This window comes from Ictidomys tridecemlineatus, chromosome X (assembly GCF_052094955.1).
Source record: "Ictidomys tridecemlineatus isolate mIctTri1 chromosome X, mIctTri1.hap1, whole genome shotgun sequence".
NCBI lineage: Eukaryota > Metazoa > Chordata > Mammalia > Rodentia > Sciuridae > Ictidomys > Ictidomys tridecemlineatus.
In genome coordinates, this window is record NC_135493.1 from 121,612,580 (window position 1) to 121,637,029 (window position 24,450).

Here is a 24,450-nt window from a genome sequence, read left to right on the forward strand (position 1 = left end):
AAATTAATATCTTTGGGAGGAAAAACACTCACAGAATTTCATAGAGGAAACGAAAGGCAATTCCACAGGGTCAGGAAGAACTTCAGTCTCAGAAGCACCCTGCTAGCCTCAGGTTCAAAAACAGCAGAGCAGCCCGGGTGGAGCTCAGTGGTACTGCCCTGGGTTTCATCCCTGCCACTGCAAAATAAATGGATAAAACAGAAAGAAGCATTTCTGGGCTTTCTACACTAGCAGGTCCTTCCGTTTCCCAACTTTACTCCTTACTGCTCAAATTGTTCCTCCACATCTGGTCTCTCCTTCCTCTTTGACACTCACGTAGATATGTTTAAAACCTGAATCTTTTAAAAGCCACCTGCTCGGCTGGGGGCAGTAGCACAGTCTTGTAAGTCCCAGCGGCTCAGGTGGCCAACGTAAGCTCAAAATATTGTAAAGTCAAAAGTGCATTGAATCAGCCAGGCACAAAGGCTCATACCTACAATCGGAGAAACTCAGGATGCTGAGGCAGGAGGATCACAGGTTCAAAGCCAGCCTCAGCCAAAGCAAAGCACTAAGTAACTCAGTGAGACCCTGTCTATAAACAGAAAACAGGGCTGGGGATGGGGCTCAGTGCTCGAGCGCCCCGAGTTCAATCCCCGATATCCAAAAAATAAAAAATAAAACCCATCTTTTTTCTAATTTGTTTTCCCCGAGTCTTCCTGACTGATCAGTCTCCTCTACAGCTTTCTCCTGCCTATGTGAGAAGCAATATCAAGCAGTGCGACCTCAGTGCCATTATTTATAACCAGATACTGCAGATGTGGCTAGTGTTATGGGTGACCGGGGGTGCCGAGCTGCAGAACCTTCCAGCTCATCCTCGGTCTTCCCCATGAAGGATGGTGGGCGTTACATGCACACACAGGGCATTTCTATCTGCTCCTTCTACTTGGGTTTGGAGACACACACCTCATCTTAAGTGAGAAAACATAACTACAGGATACCTGGAGACACATTACAGATAATGTTAACCCACGTAAATGGGGAAATGTCACCGAGTCTGAGCAAGGACAGATCCTCACGTTTACAGTTACTATCCGTTGGTTTCTAGGTCTCCTGGCCTTTAGATTGCCTTCATACAGACAGTAAGGAAGGAAAAAAAAAAAAACTTACAGCAAACACTCAGAACTTCAGGAATGACATTTCCGCACTCACTGAATGACAGTGTGGCATTTAAATGTATCACAATATGATGGTCAATTTTATTCTGCCTATTTGGAACGCACGATGTTGTTGCCAAAAAATCTCAGCTATCAGGCACTCTTACTGTTTTGCTGCCGATGAGCTCTACTTAGGTCTGCTTAAAAAGAAATCCAGCTTTAATGTCTAACCTGCGCTAGTTACTTGGAGGGTCATTTGTTGAAGCCAAGGATCCCTTTTTCTACAACTGTGAAAAGTATTTAGTAGATAAACCCTCTACGTTAAAAGACTGAAACAAGGTTAATATTTAGGCAAAGAGGTATTTATACTTCAAACACACAATAATTAGTACCCTCCTATCAGCGGGGCAGTAGCCACTAATCCATTTCCAAATGCAATCAGCGTGTGACCTGCTGATTCAACCAGATTACCGCATAGCAAACATTCCCTATTTGAGTCCCTGGCCCACGTACCAGCTCTAGATGGCCTTGGGCAAGCAATGCAGACACATTTTTGACAGTATCTTCTTTCTCTGTCGGACAGGGCTTAGAATCACGAAGTCCCAGAAGACAGAGTCCACCATGCAGCCTTCTAGAGACCCGTCGCCAGGGGCAGTCCCACACTCCTTAGAAGGATCAGAAGCCCCCACCCCATCTCTCCAAGCAGCAGGGCCACACCAGCTCTGGAGAGGAGCTCTCGAAGGTGAGTTCTCCAAGAGGAAAGAGGTGTGTAAATATAAGGTGAAAAGGGACAAGAAAGGTGAAAGACGGCGACTGGAGGATTCACGGGTTTCCTTTACACATACACATCTTCAGGTCAAAACCCAGGAGCTTGAGACTAGTCTAGGGCATCTGACTTTACTGTAACTTTGAGACCCTGGTGCATCCCTATTGGTGGCTGATTAAGTGGGGAGATGGCAAAACCCCCAAGATCCACTACCTTCAGGGATACGCTATGAAGCCGATTATTGTTGTTCCTCTTGATCTGTGGGTTTCCCAGCTTTGACGGAAACCCACCAAGATCGACAATATCCAGGAAATAACTATCTCCACAGACTTTTGTCATTGTCCCCTAAATGATATATAACAAGTATCTACACAGAATTCACCTTTTCTTGGGCTGGGGTTGTGGCTCAGTGGTAAAAGTGCTCACCTAGGATGTGTGAGGCCCTGGGTTCTATCCTCAGCACCACATATAAATAAGTAAATGGTACTGTGTCTAACTACAACTAAAAATATAAATATTAAAAAAAAGAATTCACATTTTCTACCACATAATCACAATGCATCACACCTGATACCATGTAATACAACGTATCATACATCTAATGCAACATAATGCACCCAATAAGTCAGAAGATTTGAAGTGCATGGGAGGATTGCTGGAGTTGGATGAAAAGACACTGCCATTTTATATAAGGGACTTGAGCATTTTCAGGGGGTCCTGAAACCAATCCCCTGCTGACAGAGGGCTTGAATGTAAATTGTGGCACTTGCACTTGGAGGGAAGGAGGGAGGCAGGGGAGAGAAATCCAAAAAGGATTTGGGCATATGCTAATAATTACAAGAGAAACAAAACAAGGGCTTGGAGTGTAGCTCAGTGGTAGGGTGCTAGTTGAGCATGCATATGACCCTGGGTTCCAACTCAATCCTGCAAAAATAAAACAAGCCCATTCAAGGTACTACAACCTAGGGATTCCAAATAGAGAGATTTTCTAAATGGGAACAAGTAGAGATGAAAGTTGCTTAAAACCACAGTTCCACTTCTGGGCCCCCTATCTTCCCCAAACTGTATCTGATTCTAGAATTTCTCCCTAACCCTCAAGAACCTTTTATCTCACTCAAGATGAGGTAAGACTCCCCAGTGGCTAAAACTTGTTTCGTGGATTCTTTGAGAAATTGCTTAACAAAATGATTCTCGCCCTATCTGGGCAAGGAAGCCAGCAACAGAGATGGCCAGAGGATAAGTTCCTATAAATCATTCTTACAAAGCAACAGCATCAAACCAGGGATGGAGGAAGCAATGTCAATTTGGAAGTTTTTCATAAAAGCGATTTCTCCAAGATCAGCTACCACACCTACCAACCCTAGAAAATGACTGCCCATTTATTCTCACCAATTCCCGAGAACTAAAACGCTCCCTGCGGAAAAATGCGTCTACGTACAATGACTTCCCTTTTAAAATAAGGATATCCAGAACCGAGAAAGTTATTACAATATTATGCACTGACACAAACATTGTTGGAAATGTTTTCTCAGGCATCTCAAGTTAATTCACAGGGCACGGCTTGGGGTGCAGAGTTAGTAGGGAGGCAGTCAGACCCCAGCAAGACATGGAAAACTCCCTCCTGTCTCCATGGGTTTTGCTTTCTCCTTTTTTGCTCTATCCCATTTCATATTTATTCTCCAAGGAAACATGCCCAAGTGCTCTACAACAGAGACCGCAGAAAATGAGAGCCAACTCCTCGTGACCTCATGCTGCAGGCAGCCTAGGTTTCTGATATGCAGCACAATAAGGTACCTATAGGATCCCCCCACCTGCAAGGAATCAAACAAAATGCCCATCTGCCTCCCACAACATACACACTTTTTTTCCCCCCACTCGAGGAAAGAGGATCGGCATTGACTTCATTGCAATTATTCAATGGGAAAGCAGAGAATCAGGAAAATCCTGCTTAGGGGCCAGTTGCAAAAGGTGGCAAGGACTCACTCCTTCCTGGGACCCTAGATCCCTCTCACTTCCTATCGCACCTCACGTGATCTCTTACCTGTGCTCCTTCCACCATAAGCCCTCACCAGAGCAGAGCAGATGCTCACACCAGGCTCTGGATCTCCAGAATAACCTCCCTACTTTATAAAGTACCCAGCCCGAGAAATCTGTCACAGCAACAGGAAACAGATGAACAGACTCGGTCTGACCTAGCCAGATGGAAGCAACTCCATCAGCACAGCATGAAAGCACAAAGCCCCAAATCCCATCTCTTCAGAAGCTGGATGTGGAAATAAACAATGTCCAAGAAAATTCACTTGAGGAAACATCTTTTTCATGAAGCACATGGTGTGACACGTAAGATGGACAGACCCATGCATATGGTGGCCTCCCTTTGCTCAGTTTGGGCAACACAGGTACCATCATCCCACCCTGTGGGATATGGCAACCAGACTCATGCTTCGCATGGGTTCTTTTCAAGATTTCTGGATAATGGGAGGGAAAAGGGGGCTTCTCCCAGCGAGACCGAGAGGAAGTCTAAATATCAAATGAAATGGTGCACAGCATTGATTTAAAAAATTAAATTCAGAATGCTCTTGAATAGCTCAACTCCTAAGAAACACTTAAAAACTCCAATACATTACTGATTGGTTGACCGACTGCAGTGGCGGGAATCCAATCCAGGACTTTGCATACTAGGATAGCACCATACCATGAAACGACATCCCCAATTCCTCAAACGCACTTAAAAGATGTTGTACTTGGAACACACAGTTGACCCTCAGTATCTGCAGGAGACTGTTCCAGGTCTCCCATGGATATCATATTCCAAAGATTCTCAGAAGTCCTAACTTTTAAAACAGCCTAGAATTTGCATACAACCTACACACTTCCACCTATACGCTTTCAATCATCTCGAGGTTACTTAAGATACAATGTAAATGCTATGTAAGTAGTGGTTATATTGCAATTGTGGGGGGGATAATGCCCCCCAAAACAGTCTGTACATGTTCAGTGCAGAAACAATCCCCCGCCCGGAATATTTTGGATCTGCATTTGGTCGATTCCATAATGTGGAACCCACAGATGAGGAGCGTAACTGTACGAAGGCTTTCTTAAGGAGATGAAGGAAAATGGACTTCCTAAAAGCTTTTAAAATGTTCAGAATCCAAATGCCAAACCAGTCCTTCCTCCATGATATTCTATTCAAGTGAAATGAGGTCTCAGTCAATAGTTTGAAGATTGGCATCAGTGACGTTCTGCATTCTTTGTATAGAATGAAGAACCAACCAAAAAGTTAGGTGCTCATACAAAACCATAGAAACTACACAAAGCAATCCTTTCGTATTTTGTTTTGTGATAATTTTAAGGCTTGCAAAAAGTTGCAGAATTAGCACAGAGTTCTGTCAAACTGGCACCTGGAGTCCCCTTAGGTGAATGTTCTCCATAGACACAGCAATTAGCAAGATGAAGAAATCCACACTGGCGCAGGACGATTCAGTAAACCACCTTCAAACGTCACCAGTTTAGATCCAAGTCATACACTCCAGCAGGAAGTGCACCAGACACAGTGTCCTTCTCAGAGTACCACCCCAGGAGGTTGACAAGCCTTCTCTCATGATTTGACCTTCGACCACCTGGCCAACGTGGGCTCTGCTGGGTTTCTTCACCCTAAGTCACAACTCCCGTCCCTTCTGTAATGAAGGCACATCATGGAGGTGATACTCGGAGCCTAAGCTAACATTACGTAACCATTCTGAAATGTCAGGTACAAACATGAACATATTGCCACAGGGGATTATTTCTATGATGAGCTCTCTTCCTACCCTTTTCCCAAGGAGAAATCTTTTAAAATGCTACTTTAAGAAAAAAGCAACTCCTTCGTCACGGATGCAAAGTTAAATAAGAGCAAACACAATACTTACAATTTGTCAAGGGATTTATGTGTGAGAAGCCTCCAGCAAGCTCATTAGCAAAAGAACCAATTCCAATAAGCAGCCTTGGTCCAGGCAGCGATGCACCCAGAATGCAAAGGATGTTCGTAATCAACACTGGATTCTGCGGGGTTTTTATCCTGACTATAAGCAAAAGTCTATTTCAAAATGATACTGCACATATATGTTGATGGTGAGGTTCATTGCCAGGCAACAACTAAAAAGAAAAAGTGGTTCCTACAAACCCTAAACTACTCTAAAATAATAAAGCTCATTAATTTTTTGATGAGTTATTATGAGCATTGTTAAAATAAAAAATGACGAGAATTAATGAACACACACACACATCCTAAAACCAGCAGACAACGAGTTCCCATATCTCCAAAAATCAGTATCCAACAGGGAGAAAAACAGGGCCAATCTGAGAGGACACCCCCTGGGATGCTCTCAGTGGGTGCTAAAATGAGAAGGATCGCCCCGGGTGGCATACTCCAACCAGAAACTACCAGAAGGCATGGATCGTAAAGCTTAAAAATAGGGGCAAAACCCTAATAAAGCCACAGTGTATTTAAGAAAATAGTGGGCATTTTAACAATCAACAGAGATGGACAGACGTAAGGAAACCCAAACAGCTCCAGCCTACAGTCGCTGATCCCGAAGCACAGGCAAATCAACCTCCCCCGAACCTCAGCTGCAAAGCACAGCCAGCCTCTCTGGATTCCAACAGAGGCAGAAGGGGTTCATTCCCCATCTCGGCGCTCACAAGCTCCCTGACCCCAAGCAACCCGCACCCCCAGGGATGGATTTTAGCACTTCTCAAAGAACAGCAACCATCTGCGCAATTCAACAGCCCCGCTGCAGCAGAGATATTTCTGGACACCCATAAGTCATTGACTAATGATATAGCCAAGATCACGGCTCCCATACTGGGTGGCACTGTGACCCCCAGAAACCCATGTTCGACTCTTAACCCCTGGTATCTACGAATGCGACCATGTTCGGCAACAGGGCCTTTGTAGATGTAATGAAGCCAGACTCTAGTAGGGTGGACCCTAGTCCAATGACTGATGATGGCTTTGCTATTTGAAGAGAGTCACAGACAAGCAAGGTAGGAGGCCACATGAGGACACGGGCAGAGACTAGAGGGATGCAGCCACAAGCCAAGGGACACCCAGAGGTGGAAAGGGTTTCCAGTGGAGCCTGCACAAGCAGCCCATGTTGACCACACCTTAACTCTGGGCTCCAGAACTGAAAGAGAATACCTTTCTGGTGCTCTAAGGCACCCGGTTGGTGGGAGTTTGTTATAGCAATTCTGGGAAACGCACGCTACAAAGTCTGGTCACAGCACTGATGACACGCAGAGTCGTGTGAGTGTGCAGGCCTGCTGATCCAGACGTCCACGTTCAAATCTCACACGTGCCAATGTCACTCACCTTGGGGGCAAAACCCACAGGATGCCCACAATCTCAGCCATCAAATGCAACTACGCCATCAGGTAACATTTGAAACCGTCAAAAGGGATGCAAAAGGCCCCCAATGAGCAAGGGATGGAAATGTCAGTGATGGGACACGGGATCCCGAGGCAAAAGGACGGCTCAGAAACACCAGCCCCATGGCACCTGAAACTGACACTCTGTGGCTCATGGAACTTATTACAAGCATTTTCACCGTCTTAATATCACACTAAAATATTGTTTAGCCAAAAAATACAGATGCAACAACCTGAATGTGCTTCTGGATGATGAACAAAATCCAGTTACACCTACAGTGGAATCCTACGCAGCAATCAAAAGGGGTGTGGTCTGACACATGGTAGGACAGGAAGAAACCCCAACAGCAGGCCCAGTGACATGGCAGCCACAGAGGCAGAACCTGTATGACGCTGGCCTCTGAGCACACCAAACTCCACCAGGTAGTACGCTGTGTGGAATGTGAACTGGGTCTTAATCCAGCGGCTGAAACACACAGGTAATTTCCCTTGGTGCCTGAGGTCTATCACACCTGTCAACTCTGCTCATGAGGCAAGACCTCACTCCCTTCACCGTGGGCTGTCCACTCTAGGACGTCACACAGCGTCACTCAGAGCAGTCATCACTGGGCTGGTGACTCCTCCGTGCTCCCGACCAAGGCTGAGCCCTGAATGAGAACAGGCACCTCATCGCCTGGGAGGCCCCTTAAGCCGCCCTGCTCTTCCCCAGGACAGAAAGTGCCCAGCCAGGCTCCTGGCATCCTGCCCTCCAAAACTGCCTGCAGCGATTACACTGCAGGGCAAATCCACTTTGAACCACTCAGCATTCTGCCGGCAGCCCTGTGGTTCCAGAGCAAAGAGAACACTCTTCCAAGTCTGCCCGACTTCCTGCCGGGTAACGCCTGTGGGTCAGGACACAGGACCAACCGACTCCACAAGCAGAAGCACCCGGTTCACAGCAGAGATGGCCAAAGTGAGGGGGAAAACCTACAGGCCGCCATCCTAAAGCGGAGCTTAAAACCAACCAAGACCAATGCCGTCTTTTCATAATAATAGCTGCCACATTTAACCAAGAGCCCTCTAATGCCAGCGCCCACCCCATTCCCTTTTCACGGATCCCTGGAGGACTGGAGAATCTGAAGAGCTAGCAAGTTTTCAAGACTGCTCCCTAGATGCTGGTCAAGGACGCAGCCACCGCCTCAGAAGGAAGACAGAGGGGAAGGAGAGGCCTGGACTTGGCACCTCCTCTGGCCAATTCCTTTCCAAGGTTCCACTTATTTCACAACAGCCCTGCAAGGCAGGTACGATCTCATTAAACACTGACGCTGGTAATGAGCGGCCAGACAAAGCCCGTTGAGGGGAGAAGTGAAATGTGAGGGTGGGCTGGTCCCAGGACTCCCCCCCACTCCAGCGCAGAGTTCTTGAGCACTCGTGTCAGCATGTGCATCCACCCCGTTAGAGTAGACCCAGCCAAGGGATACAAAAGTCAGCTCTCCGTTACCGTGACAAATCCCCGAGATAACCAACTTACAAAGACAAAAGGTTTGCTTTGGCTCCTAGTTTTGGAGGCCTCTGTCCATGACCAGGTGGCCCCATGACTTTTGGGGCAGTAGTGAGGCAGCACGTCCTGGCGGGTGGCTCTGGTGGAGCAAAGCCACTGACCTCACAGCCAGGGTGACAGGAAGAGGAAGGGGTGGAAACGCCAACGCCCCCATCAAGGGCTTTGATGAAGAACGTCCATAAACCTTAGGGCCTCAGAGTCCAGGGTTTGTGCCGGGAGCTGCTAATAATGGACCCAGATAGACCCAGACTTCTGACGGGCAGAAGGGAAGCGGGTACTCTGCAAACCCCAGAGTTTGGGCACAGGGAGCTGTTCTCATCTTTTCAGGAAGAAAGGGAACATCTCCAAATCCCAGTGCCCAGCTGCCAGGCTGCATCTCCAGCAGCCCCACCACCAAGCAAGGTCAACCCTGCATCCTTCCCTCCTTCGGCACCCAGGCCAACCCCCCCCCCCCCCCCCCGTTCTCTCTCTCCCTGTTTAACTTTCTATAAAAATACTCAACTGCATTGTAATTGCAAAGGCAGTCACGTGGGAAGAGAGATTTTCAAAATCATAGTCCACAGAGCCAGGCACAGTGGTGCACCCCTGTAATCCCAGTGCCATGGGAAGCCGAGGCAGGAGGATTGCCAAATTCAAGGCCAGCAGGGCAACTTGTTGAGACCGTCTAAAAAAACAAAAGGAGCTGGGAATACAGCTCAGTGGGAAAGCACCCCTGGGTTTCATCCTCATTAGAGAGAGACAGAGACAGAGACAGACACACGCAGCCAACTAAAGGGGCCAGAACAGAAGCGTTAGGTACTGTCTGGTTGGCTGGGAGCCCAACTACCACACCCCACACCCTGGCCCTAATTGTACCAGCTAACCCTGTTAACAGTGTCTCTAAAATTTAGAAGAAAATACTGAGTCTGACTGGGCAGATGGAGCTAATTAGGTGTCCTCTTTGAGAGGATAAATTTTAAGCTAAGGATTTGAAGAAAGACAACGACGTACAGGGAAGAACTTAAGAGACAAATGGTAGGTGCGGTGGTGCCATCAGGACAGAGAATCACAAGGACAGGGAAAAGCCCACTCTGCAATACAAAGAGCAACGGACAGTGTACACTTTCCTTTGGAGTTCAGACAACACTCATCAGATCCATTAGACCAGGGTGAGCAAATTATGCCCGGGAGGCAAAATCTGCCCAGACTGGTCGCCTGCACACATCAAGCTGGAAAGAACAAAGCCCTGCCATTCTTTTATCTAGTATTTATGGCTGCCCTTCCCCTAAAACCACAGAGCTGAGCTACTGTGACAGAGACCTTAAGGTCTACAAAGCCAAAACACGACAGGGACTCTGCCTTCTACAGAAAGTCTGCTGCCTTCTGTGCCAGACAGCTTCATCACATGATTTAGAGGAAAACAAGAAAGTTTAGAGATTTCTCTAATTGCACACATACACAGAAGAGAGAGAGTGGGAGAGGAGGAGATAGAAAGGGAAGGGAGAAGAAGAACGAATTAGCTAATATAGGCAGAGAGAAAATGCAAACATACACTGAAAAGTGTGTCTCCTATGCTACCAACCTCCTCCTAAAAGGACTAGGGAGGTCCAAATCTTAGGATTTCCTTCCAGTCATGCTCTACCAACCTCAATCTATACCATATGCCTCCTCCTGGTTCACATGCAACTTGTGATAATGTATTCTCCTATGGGAATACATGATGAGACTTGAATTGGAAGAAACCACAGAGTACTGAGCTCTACGCTTTTTACTTCAAAGACGCACACGGCACTTCTCTTTGGCATATTCAATTTGTCAGCATCACTCCTCTTAAATCTGGGGCCATTACAAATTACAAGAGGGGTCACCTGACACAAGCATTTGGATACCATATAATTGATATGATGAACAGGACTACCAGGAGGGTACCATATACAGTGTGGACACGTTAAAAAATGGATGACTCATCTCAGAAGAGAGATGGTGAGAGATTTCATCAAAATATTCAGAACATGCATTTTAATTCTTGTGTTCAATTTTGTCTTTTCAGACTGTGGTTGACCATGTGTAATGACACTGCAGAAACAAAACCACGGATAATGGAGAACTACTGTATGAGGCATCTTGTTTTTATCCATGCAAGCATGTCATGTGGTGCTTCTTCCATATATAGAATCATTCATTTTTTTCCCTATCGTTCGGTAGATTTCATGCTTGTGTGTCCTCATTTAGTAAGTTCAGGATCGACACTTGGTATTCGCCAAAGCAGAAGAATGAAACCAAGTGAGGACTTCTTTGCATACATTTAAGATATCTCCACAAAGCAAATCTCAAAATGTAACAATTCTAGGTTAAAGGGTACAAGTGTCTCCTATTGGAGAACAGGTTGGCAAAGAATCTCCCAAAGAGGTTGTATTCCGTTTATCCTGCAGTGTCTTTGCACCAACAGAACAGGGACACACAAGCTTTCTGACTTCTCTGTAAGGGATTGAGGTAGAGTGGTTATCCGGTTTTTCATTTGCATCTCCAACCTAACAAGTGGGATCTTTTGCACCAATTTTAGACCCATCTACTTTTCCTAAGACTATTCAAGATAACGAGAGCTGTGAGCTGGGGTGCAGCTCAGTGGTAGAGCGCTTGCCTCGTGTACACGAGACCTTGAGTTCAATCCTCAGCAGCCCCAAAGGTGGAGGGAGTGCGAGATCAGTAACCCCATCAGCCCATCCTGATTTGAATGGGTTAACTGGGTGGTGACTGCAGGCAGGTGGGGCCTAGCTGAAGGAGGTGGGTTACTTGGGGGGCGGGCCTTCCAAGGACGCATCTTCCCTGGGCCCCTTCCCCTCCTATTTCTCTGCTTCTTGGCTGTCAGGAGCGAGCAGCTTTCTTCTGCTGAGCCCTCTGCCAAGATGTGCTGCCCCATCTTAGGCCGAGAGCAATGGGGTTGGCCATCTATGGACCGAGCCCTCGGAAGTCATGAGATCCAGGTAATTTTTCCTGCTCCAGGTTGTTCTTGTGGGGAGTTTTAATCACAGCAATGAAAAAGCCAGCCAGGACAGAAATTGGTACCGAGAAGTGGGGCTGTCGCTCCGACTCACGTGAACCTGTGGTTTAGAAGTCTTTAAGTATGGTTGGCGGGAGAAATTTTGAAAGGTGTCGAGATGCCAACAGGAAAAGCCTCAGGATGCTGTAGGCGGAGGTTAAGGAGGGAACGTGGTGGGACCTCAGAAGACCAGAATGTCCACAAGAAAGCAGAGTGTGCTCAGAAGATCCGAGGGAAACGAGGACTCCATCGTGAACTGGACCAGAGGCCACGGTGTTATATTCTGGCACAGAACATGGCTACATTTCGCCCATGTCCTGAGACACAGAGGCTGAATTTAAAGGTGATCACCTGGCAGAGGACATTTCAAGGCAGCTCTGCATTCAGTCAGTAGCAGGGATATTACTGGAAGCTATTAGCCAGGTTCAATATGGTAAGAAAGCAGAGTTAAGATTTAAAAAAAAAAAAAACTTGCATTCTAGCTCTAAAAAAGTCTGTAAACCAGGGGACGAGGAAGTTGTACTGAAGGGATTATGTCTCCTAAAGAGATGCCAAGTCCTGTGCACACAGAAAATAGGAAGGATGGTTGAGGATCATACCCACTACAGGTTCGAGGACGTAGCAGGGGAATCCCTTTGAGATCTGGGAGCACCGGCTTGCCCAGGCGGGCCCAGGAAGTCGTTTCACCATGCTGAAACAACTTGGCGCTGACCATGTGAGCACGAAGAGGCCGCTGCCCACGACTCCAGGGGGCCAGCTAGCAGATGGCCTTGGTATCACCCGTGTCTGGTTCTGAAAAAACGCAGAATGGTCAGGTGAAGGGTCATGGAGGTTTCCACCAAGATTTTAAAGGAAGGCCCGGGGGGGGGGGGGGGCAGCCTAAGTATAGCAGGGCCATGGCCCCTGGGAGCTGACCCGGAGAGCGATGTGCGAAGGGGAAGCAAAAGCCAGAATGAAGAGCTCAGGAACCAAGCGCTGCCAGTAACATGGACAGTCTGCCAAGAGCAGCTGTTGGCTGCAGAGAAAGCCAGGCTCCAGGAGAGCCCGCGGGCACTGCAGCCGGCAAGGCCAAGCGGGCAGGGCCGCCCAAGCCCTTTGGAGAACAAGGTTTTGGCAGCCAGGGTGGAAAGTTATGATTTGGATATGGGGTGTCCCCCGGTAGCCCCCGTCAATTCAGGAATATTAATACAGAGGGAAAATGATAAAAGAGCTGTAACCTAAGTAGTCCATTCGGGCTTGAGCAAACACACTGGGTGGTGACTGCAGACAGGTGGGCATGGCTGGAGAAGGTCCCTAGGGCCATGCCCAGGAAGGGTGCATGTGCCCTGCAGCCCCTTCTCTGCTTCCTGAAGACGTCTATGGACCGAGATCTCCAGAACTGTGAGCCCCCAATGAACTTCCTCCTCCAAGTTGTTCTCGTCCAGTGTTTTGGTCACAGTGACAGGAGCGCCTATATGACAGGAATCAGGCCGTGGCAGTATGTGCCCTGGTGGTTTGGTATTTATGAGCACCTCTGAACCTCCAGATAAACCAGATGCAGCACATGCCAAATGCTTAGCACTGGTTAACACCATGTTCTATTTAATCCTTACAAGTTCCACGAGGCAGTTCATTGAGAGCCCCCAAGAAGAGACGTGAGGCTCCTGCATCATTTAATCAGTTTCCACAAGCACTGCTCTTCCCAACAGCCTCGCATTCTTTTCATATTTATCGTCACACTTTTCTTTATATGCCACAAGCTGTCTTTCTCAATAAATCATTAGCATCTTAAGAGAACCCCATGACCAAAAGATAACCATCTGCTTTCCCTTCCCTCACACACTCCCACACCCTAGGATGAGATTCACAGTCATTGATCCCCGGAAGCAGTGACTAGGCCTCATGTGGCAAGAGACAGAATAGGACCTCCCGGGAGACATTGGAAATGTGACTACGTGACTATTCTACATTATTCAGTGGGTCCTTAATCCAACAGCAGGGTCTTCCCGAGACAGGCGGGAGAGCTGGCAGGGTGGGGGGGAATGGGGAGACAGGGGCGGAAGATGGAGGGATTCAGCCCCAAGCCAAGGGATGCCCGAGTGCCCACAGATGGAGAGAGACACGGAAGAGACTGGCCCTTCTGAGCCTCCAGGACCCAGGCCTGCTGACACCCTGGAATTGAGGGCATCAGTGTCTGCTGTTATAAGCCACCGTTTGTGGCTATTGTCATGGTCACAGAGAACAGGATAACAGAATCAAACAATCCTACATGATGCAAGCCTGTAGTTCCAGGGGAGCCTGAGGCAGAAGGATCCCAAGTTCAAAGGCAGCCTCAGCAACTGTGAGGCACTAAGCAACTCTGAGACCCTGTCTCTAAATACAAAAAAGGGCTGGGGGTGTGGCTCAAGTGGGTAAATGCCCCAGCTTAATCCCCAGGAGGCCCCCCACCAGATCCTTCTGTATTAGAGATGCTACCTGAAATGTTTGTGAAATGTAGTGCTATTTGAGATCGTTTTTTCCTCAAACAGAATAAAGGAAAACACACACACACACACACACACACACACACACACACACACACACACACACACGAGGACAGCAATAGAAGATTTTGCTACTCTGCTTCAGCCACTATAGCCGTATGTGGAATAGACAGAAGTATTCTATATACTTTTGAGCCTTTTGACTATTTCCATATTAACCCAAGGGGAGTATGTCAGAAACCAGGAAATATCCCCCTTGAAGCCATGCAATTAACTTTAATCGTGGGAAACCTGCAACACTGAAGGCAATCGGGTGCCCTCCTCCGCCCCTGCTCTGCAAAACAGTCTCCTTCTTGCAAGGACTGATGTTTCTGGTTTCATTTCTTTAGTAAAAGTCTGGGCCCGATTTTCACAATTCCTTCCCGGGGACCATGCTGCTCCAGTGTCACCTAGATGGCACCAGAAAGAAGAGGAGCACCCTCCAGCTTGGCGGGGCCGAGCCGGGCTGGGCTGGGCAGGTCTCTTGGGAACCCACCACTCATCCCACACGCACGAGGCTTCTCTGATCCGACCCTCCCTTTTCCAGTGTGCTCTCAGCACGTGAGTGGCTGCACATCAGGCCAGGGCAGGATCCTGGCAAGCCAGAGGCTGACCTGTGGAGGCACTTGGGACCTGTGGAGTCCCTCACCATGTGGTGGGGCCTTGTCCTGTAGCATCCCAGAGACTCCGGGTGCTGGATGTCAGAAACGGTCCCCAGGGGTGACAATCAAAATGCACCTCTAGACATTGCCCCGTTCCCCCTGGGGAGCATGATCCCCACTTTGCAAGAATCAGTCCTAGAAATTCCTTCTGGGTGAGCCCAAGCACTGCCATGTTCTTATCTGGGATGAAGTGTGAGTTTGGCTCTGCTTTCTATTCAACAACTGTAAACCTTCTAATCCACAGAGCCCCCAGAGGGGGGGGGGGAGTATAGATAGGCAGCATGCAAGTTTAATCGGGCTCACTCAGAAGGCCTTTGGGGAAGGTAAAATAAATGAATAATTATGGCATCGGGCCACCTGTGAAAGGGGCCTTCAAAGGCTTAGTTCAGTTGTGTGCAATTTCTAGAGACAGCAACAGAAGTTGCCATTGCTTTTTCATGGTCTTTGATTCTTCAACAGCAATGATGACCAACACCAATAGTAACAGAGGCTTACGGACAGATAGGATGAGCTGTGCTGTGGCAGGCTTTGATGTGTGCTAACCAAACACCATTAGAAGCACCCCTGAGCTGACCGTGTGTTTAACAGTTGCATTCCCAGACTGTCGCAAAGGCTGGAGATTATTCCAGATCTGCTTGCTGCATGTCTAAGTGCATGCAGAGTCATAAATCAGCATGAACCTCCCCCCAAAAAAGAAAAACCCATTTGACCCATCTCCTTCCCTTCAACACCCGAGTGCTGCCACCCGCCACTTTGAACAAAGAATTTCCCCTCAGTAGATACCTGGGGCTTCCAGGAGAACCGGGAGAACCTGGAGAACCAGGAATCCCCCAGTGCAGAGGGTTAAAGCCCCTCATCCTACCAAATTTAAAATTGGGGCTTGAAATGATGCCTTTGAGGCAGCTCCAGCAGGGACCATGGGGACACGTGTCTCAGGTCATTGCACCTCCCTAAGGAAGCTGTTGGAGCTGTTACAAGCTGTTCTCTTCTGGAAAGGGATCTGCCCGACACCTCCCTTCTCCCACAGAGGGCACCCCATGATCCTCACAGTTGCAAACACAAGGGGGGAAATAAATTCCCTGCCACCCCAAGCAACATCCTAATGCCCAGCGGGTTTGTGCTTCAAGGAATTTCACATTCTACAAGATCCCAGTCCCCTGGGGGCTGCAGGTTTGCCAAAGAGCTTATTTTTGCACATTATTTCAGTTTAACTCTTGAATAACTGTCTCGTTTGTTCCCTTGCTGACACATCGATCCTCCTTCAACTCGTGTTATGGGCAAAACTGGGAAACCGACAGCCATGGACGAGAAGCGCCGTGGGTTTGTTAGTGGCCATCATCAGTATCACCCGTCTGGCCAGCCGCCCCAGCTTCTTTAAGATAGATGCTGTAGGTCATCGTCGCATCAATTAAGAAGGAGCATTCAATGCCATCCTGCCAGGCATGGAGCCCTCCCTGCCAGAGGCAGCTGCGCGTCCTGCCAGAGGCGACCCATAAGAGCTCAGGCACAGGGAGCCGCTCATTGATCGTGCCATCAGCTCTGCCTGTCCCTGTGCCCTCTGCCTGCTCCACTTGGCCCAGGCGTGCTGGGCTTCCAGAGACCACGCTGTGCACCCCGAGGGCAGCACTTTGGGAGTGGGGGTGTGGGGCAGGGGGAGAGGGGTCACTGGTGAGCATTCTGAAGAACTCCATCATCCCACTGTTTCCGTCTTGCCAGACCTGGAGAGACGCCAACTTCCAGAGGTCTTCCAAATAGCATGGAGTGCTGAATAAACACACTGGGAGCCGAGAAGGATACGGCCATGCTCAGCCTCCCCTGGCCCCAGCCGAGCTTCGTCAGCTGGGCACACAGTGTTGGCGAGAGGCCTCTGCAGGCAAGAGTCAGGGCACAGGGCTCCGCTCTCGCCTTAGCCATCGCTCCATCAAACAGAAGCACGAGGGACGGGTGCTGGGTCACCGACTCGTACGGAGCACCAACGTCTAATACGAACAGCGAGGTCGACGGACAACACAGCCGAGTGGCCCCGTGGAGGGAGGGGCCCGGCTTCCTGCCCACACCTGGGTACTACCAGGCCCAGTGCCTGCTTGGAGTGTGGAGCCATGGACAGGTCCCCACCCCTCACTGACGGAACTGGGTCTGCAGCGTGTCACGGGATGCCTTAGGACCTGGCCAGTCCCGCCAACAGGAAGCAGAGCTCAAGTGGGATCACAGGGGGCATGTGCTTAAAGCAGAATTGGGGTCCTGGCCCCTCCTCTTAATCACGCGGCTTCCCAGTCACTATGAGATGGGCAGCTGGTTCCAATACAGGCTCCCTGTCATAACATGCTGCCTATGGATTTGGACCAAGTGGCTATGGAATGAACATGAGTCAAAGTCAACCTTTTCTCTTAGTAAGTTGATTACCTCAGGTATTATGTTACAGTCAAAGAAGCATGGCTAATACATACTTCACCCATCACGCCATCCCAAACATCTCCAGACAGCGTCCCAAGCTTCCCTGGCACGTGAAAGGGATTCAAAAAGTACCCCTTCTGAGAACCACTCTCCTAAAGGCATTAGATACCACCCCCGGCACCCACAAAAATAAAGCGTCAGGTAAACCCAGCTCTTGTACCTGCTCAGAGTGGAGCTCACTGAGCCCATACGACAGACTGCAGATCTGTCTGCTCTCCCCCACGAGGAGAGCCACGGGCCACGTTGTAAGTTAACTAAGATTTGAAATCCATCCCATCATACTAGCCACATTTCAAAGGCTCCCGAGTCCCCACAGCTGCTAGAATGGATGGCGTGGATACACAGCCGTTCGGGGCTCACAGGGAGCTCTTGGAGGTGTGGCACTGCGACACCAGGAAGCTGCTTCGTCTTCCACCATGGCTGCAAGCTTCTCTAGGACCTCAGGAAAAGACGGCTGGGGGCAAATCCAACTCAACACCATGATCCCTTAGGGAAAAGGAGCAGGGCTTTTGTTTGCATGTGAGTTTTCCAAAGAACTGTTTTCTTCAAATTAACTCTTCAGTAGTGGACAAGTATATAATTTAAAGAGCCATATTTTAAAAAGAAAAAGGGATTTACCCCCAATTTATATGCAGTTAATGAAAAAGTATGAGCCTGGGAAATACCGAGATCCGTCTAAAATAACCACCCAAGCAGAGCAGTGGGACCTATGTAGACACCCTGCTTGATCTCATCATGTGACTCCAGCTCTCGGGGTGGATGAGATTCCGGCTGCTCTCCTGGAGTACCCAGGTCCACCCGGAAGCCTGTGCCCAGGTGTGGCTGCACTCGCAAAGCGCTGAACCAAAACATGCAGACATGAGCCACGGCCCGACTCCCCCACGACACAGGCCATGGTCACATGCAGCTCCTCATTCCCACCCACCTCGTGACCTTCCAAAAGCAAAGAGTCTTCTGAACCAACTCGGGACCTGCTGAACACTAAGCTGCTCCAATGTCATGTTTACAGGTATACAAGGTGGAAGGGGAAAAGACCGGATCGTTGAAAAGTCTCATTATCTCAAGATCCTTGTCTTTAAAAACCACAAACAAAAAAACGCTATAAGAAATAGAGATGAAAGCATACTTATTTTTATAGCCTGCTGTTCAGTCAGGTCCTTTGGCTGGAGCAGGGGGAAAGCTGACAAGAACAATTAGAGGAGGCAATGTTTCTTTGGGGCTCATGGTGTCCGAGGTTCAGTCCATGGTGGGCCGACTCCCTGGCTCTGGCCCGAGGTGAGGTAGAACATCATGGCAGAAGGGCCTGGAGGAGGAGAGCAGCTCAGGACAGGGCACCAGGGAGCAGAGCTCTGCTCACCTGGGACAAGATAAAAACCCCAAAGGCACAGCCCAGGGACCCCCTCCTCCAGCCACAGCCCACCTGCTGCAGTCACCGCCCAGTGAGTCCACCTCAGGGCATCAGTGCACTAACTAGGTGACAACTGTCATCACCCTTTCACCTCTCAAGCTTTCTTGTAATGCCTTCCACATGAGCTTTTGAGGGACACCTCCTACCTAAAGCATGATACCAACACTTCATTGCGTCCGACTAGAATCTAGACTTCACCTTGCCGTGCCCAACTACAACAGTGCACAGGTAACCTGCTCTCAACAACCAGTATTCCTGGGATGGAAGGTGGTCAGGAGTATGTTATTAGTTATGAAAAAACTCATGTTCAGCTGGTCATGGTGGCATCAGGGTGGAGTCCAGGCCGAGCAACAGGGTGCCACCGCCGGCCTCACCCAAACAGTCACACCCAAACTCGGACTTGTGAATAATGCCGCTGTGAACACTCAACAGCCACAAGATAGAAACAGCCCGAACATCCACCAATGGATGAAGGTCTCTCCATCAGATAAAACGTGGTCTACTTCACACAACGGGACAGTCGTTACCTGGGAAAAGGAACCAAGTACTGACACGTGCTGCCACCATTATCCTGAAAATGGTCCAGCACAGGTAACACGAAGTGTGTGGTCTTATCAGTATGATAGGAAGTGTCCAGGATAAGCAAACTGATGAGCAGTAGAAGAGAGACTGGAGGTTGTGTGGGGATGGGACACGGAGGCAGTCCCTGGGGAGGGACTGCCCACCAGTATGGGGTCTCCTTCTGGGGTATTGAAGATGTTCTGAAAATAGATGGTGGGGACGGCTGCACTCCTCTGTGCACACACCGAAACCCTGAATGACACCCGAGTGAGCTTTTGGGGGAAAACAAGGCTCAGTGGGTGCATCTGGGGAAGGTGAATTTCATCCAATGAAGCCGTTGCTCTGACTATAATGGCTACCGCACATGGCCCTGGGCACCAAGGGCAAATGCTCCTTGCTGCTCTGTGGCACACAGTACAACGAGGTCGCCCCGGTGAGGAGAAGCGGGGTGGCGGGGGATGGCGCCAGGTGCCCTCCAGGCTCCCAGGAGGCTCAGAAGGCCACATCGGCACAGCTTCCTTCTTGCTGGCAAACTCCGGGCACGTTGGGTACTGGTGGATCACACGCTCACCCGTTTTCTGACACAGAATCTCCCCCAGCCAAGGCCCGAGACATAATCAACCACATGAGCCGGAGATTCTGTGGTCCCCTTGGGCATCGGGCATCCTGGGCAGACGACGGGGCACAAAATCCACACAGGTTTTTTTTGTTTTGTTTTGTTTTTTTTAAGGGCTTCAAGTGCATCCATTTACCGCCATCTCCCAATCCCCCCATGGCCCACCACACCCCCCACCTTCTGCATGCAACCTGTTCCTTCCTGGGAAGGTACAGTGCCCATGTGGTCAGCTGCAGGCTGAGTTTACCAAGATGCCCGCAGGGTGGATGCCCCCCTTTCCTGGGCCTCCCCGGCCCCGGCTGCCACCAGGTTGGGAGACTGGAGGCAAACGAGGCCCAGTCTGCAGAGACCAAACAGAACCGAGACCTCGCTCCTATCACCGGGCTTTCAAAGCCAGCATCGGAGACACGGCCGGCCCCGCGCCGTTCCCACAGGTCCCTCAGATGCTCACGTGGGAGGAGGGCTCCCCTTTCCGCCAAGGGAGGCTGGGTGGATTCTGCTGCAGAACCAAACCAGAGCAAGCGCAGGGCGAGAAATCCACCCTTGGCACGCTGATGGACCCTGTGGCCAATTAGGTCACGGCAGCCCTCGCCAGCCGGGGCCCAGGATCTCTTTATTCATAGTGCAACAGCCCGCCGCAGCTGCAGGGCCGAGAGGTTTCCAGAGCTATAAATCCATCTCAACTGCATGCAAGATTAATATTCCGCCTCCTTCACTGACAACGACGGATAGCCACAGAGCGCGGGAGGACGCCGCTCCGTGTCAACAGACACCCAGCACAGGAGCCGGGCCCGGTGACCTGCAGCTCAAGTTGGGTGCTTGGAAGAAACAAGGATTTTTACAAACCAAACACTATGTGGTCTCATCAAAAAGGGAAAGAGAAGGCGCACACACATATGCACACCCCTTAAAATGGATGTAAAAATTCTGAAAGGTTAGTAAACACCAGGCCCTTCAACCCTGTCAAATGCAGAGCCTGTAAGAGGTTAGTCTTTAAGGGGGAAAACTCCAACAAAGCAGCCCATAGCACTATTAATTTTAAAAGAAACTGTACATTCAAATGGGAATCCTACTTAAAGGCTCATCAGCGATGTGAGTGAATGCCTCACAGGTGAAGACTTCCTCTCCGGCTCACCCGAGAAACCAGCAGCTATAGACAATACAGCTCCTGCAACTGGCTTCCAATTATCCCAGACAGCTCCCTGCTTGGTCCATACACGTTTTCCAACCCCAACCAAGAACCAAATCCAATCTGTGCGAGGCCAGCCCTAGCCCAAGATCCAGTCCCCGCACCCGAAGGCGGGTATCAGCTGCCAAACAAATGAACAGATGACCCGAGATTAATTCTGCTGTCCTACTTTGCACCAAAATAGCAAGGAAATCCATTTTGATTATCCCTTGTAAATAAAGTTATAAACCAATCTGAGCCGAAAGATCCCCATGGCCGGTAAACAGCAGCTCCTTTGGCACCGAGTGTTGTGAGAACACATTGGGAACCACGTCGGAGCCAAATATAGAGCGGTGATTTCTGCAGACGATGTTTAAGTGACAGACACCACATTCCAGAATCATCAAGAACCCTTTCATAGAAAGATAAAACTTCATCAGGCTGATTGCAGAGCGTCTCCAAAGTTTATACACACAGAGGGAAAGTTTATGCTTTTGCAGGAAAGTTACAAGGGATGGAAAAAAAGAAAGTCCTTTCCAGAATGGAGAGAGGGCAGGTGGGAGTGGGACTCTCATGTGTCCTCATTCTAGAGGTCCTGGGTTCTTGGAAACTTAGGATCTCTCTCAGGACAGCACTTTCTATGACAGAGAAAGTACATGAAAGAGTATAAGAGAAAAGCTCTGGAATTTTCTGTGTGGCGGGATGATTCGACTACCCACCGCCCGGAATCACTTTCTACATCTGAGGAGTAGTCACAGCACGGATCGACTTTGAAATAACCTGACTAAACAAAGTGGGCAGTCAATCCAAACAGACTTTCTCCAAAGACGACAAAGACAGCCAACAAGCCCGTGAGAAAATGTTCAATAGCATCTGCTCACCAGGGGAGATGCACATCAAAACCACAGAGTGATATCACCTCACCCGCATACGTCCGTCATCAAAAAGATTCAAGGTGACAAGCTTGCAGGGAGTGGAGAAAGGGGAACCTCTGCACACCGTTGCTGGAAATGTACAGTAGGACAGGCCTCACAGTAACCAGGATGCAGTTTTTTAATACCCAAAAAAAAACAAACCCCAAAAAACACAATGTAGATATACAGCTGGGGAAGCAGAGGCAGGAGGATTGCGAATTCCAAGACAGCCTCAGCAACTGTGAGGTGATGAGCAACTCGGTGAGACCCTACAAAATAGGACTGGGATGTGACTCAGTGGTCGAGTGCCACCAAGTTCAATCCCTGGTACTATTCCCCCCCAAAAAGTAACACTACCCATCTCCAAAATCTGGAAGAAGGATTTAAGTTTTCACCATGAAGAAATGATGTTTGGGAAAATACATACATCTAAGCCCGACTTGAACATTATTGTATACTTATATATATTACATGGCACCCATCAATATGCTTACACAGGAACAAAAATCATGTGCACTACCAGTTAAAAATAAATTTTAGAATCCTTGGTAAACAACTTAAGAACCCACTGACAAACAGACAGATGAATAAAATGTACTCTGTATACATAATCAAATACTTTTTGGTCTTAAGATGAAAATCCACGAACACAGTGGTGCAAGCCTGTAACTCCAGCAAACTTGGGAGGTTGAAGCAGGAGGCCGGCCTCAGCAACTTAGTGAAACCCCGTCTCAAATTAAATGGGGCTGGAGTTGTGGCTCGGTGGTGAAGCACCCGAGTTTAATCCTCAGTATCAAAAAAGAAAAAGAAAATCCTATCAAATGCTACCATACAGACAGACCTTGAAGGTGTTATGCTAAGAGAGGAAACTGGTCAGAGAAGGGCACATGAATGGACTGCACTCTAGGAGCGCCCCACAGTAGTCAAATGCACAGAGACAGAAGGTAGGGAGATGGGGGCGGGGTTTGGGCAGTGAGGAACGGGCAGTTAATGTTCAATGCAGACAGTTCCAGGGGGCTGGGGGTGTAGCTCGAAGCAATGAACTTAACACTAGGTAAGAAGGTGACTGTTATGTGAGGTGTGTTTCCTAAGATAATCTTCCCTTGCATATTGATTCTAACAAAGACTACAATCTTTCAGAGTCTCAGAACTATGTTCACATTTCCCATTTAAAAAAAAAAAAAAAAAATCAATGCTGCGTGCGTACGGATGTGTTAAGGTGGGAAATCAGGAGGATTCCATAATTATTCAAAGTCATTACATTCAGAATTAATACCCAGTATGAAAAAAGATCAAATTATGCAGATTATTTCTTTTTAACAGACTATGAATACTGTGGAGTTAAACTAAGTTGATATCTTGATATATGATCATATTAACAAAAACTTCTCAGGCTCAATGGTGCACACCTGCAATCCCAGCTACTCGGAAGGCCAAGGCAGGAGGATCGTGAGTTCAAAGCCAGCCTCAGCAACTTAGCAAGACCATAAGCAACACAGGGAGACCCCATCTCTAAATAAAATAGGGCTGGGGATGTGACTAAGTGGTTAAGCACCCCTGGGTTCAGTCTGATGGATGAATGGATGGATAGATCATAAATTCTGGGAACACAGATAAGTGGTAAGAGTGCTTGCCTAGCATGCACAAGGTCCAGGGTTCAATTCTGGTCTACACAAAACAAAAATCTCACCATGTTCTCTTTTTTGAAGTCTCAATTTGCAATCTTTTTAATTTTACTAATTAAAGAGCACAACCCTACAAACTCTGAAAAAACTTCAGTCAATAGCCTGTAGGACAGGGCAGATGAGGTCAGGAGAGAGGGCAAGATATGCAGCGGCCAGTGCCCTCAAGATACCTCCGACTGACCAGAGAAGTGACTAAGGTTAGTGCAGAGGGTATGCAACTTCAAAGACGGGTTTTTTGTTATTTTCCAAGTTCACAGTTTTACTGAACCCAAGAGTCCCTTTAGCAGGGCTGAAACTGTCCGATTTCTCACCATGATGCTTTGCTGCACTAGCAGGCAAGACGACAGGAGGCCACGCCTGGCCTATGCTACGCCCCCACCAACCAACTTCAATGCCTCTGCGGCCTGGGCGAGTCTGTGGTGGGGTGGGTACAGAAAGTTGGAGAGCATCCCTGGTCTCCACCCTCTCCACACCAGTGTCAAACACCCCAGTGTCACACCCCAGCTGTGACGTCAAAAATGTCTCCAGACATTCCCTAAGGGAGAGAAACTGCCCATGGTTTAGAGCCACTGCCCTGCACTTACAAAGAGCTATGCCCGTTATCTCAGCAGCTCAGG

At 48.7% G+C, this 24,450-nt stretch overlaps 1 protein-coding gene and 1 long non-coding RNA gene across 4 annotated transcripts in view; one reads left to right on the top strand and one right to left on the bottom strand.

The window, feature by feature from the left end:
- The window catches only part of Tbl1x (transducin beta like 1 X-linked), a 130,891-nt gene that overhangs the window by 78,692 nt on the left and 27,749 nt on the right, over positions 1-24,450 (bottom strand). The window lies entirely within an intron of this gene.
- On the top strand, positions 1,638-11,018 carry LOC144371650 (uncharacterized). The gene is made up of 2 exons (XR_013431602.1): positions 1,638-1,875; positions 10,875-11,018. It is a non-coding gene; the product is annotated as an uncharacterized LOC144371650 (long non-coding RNA).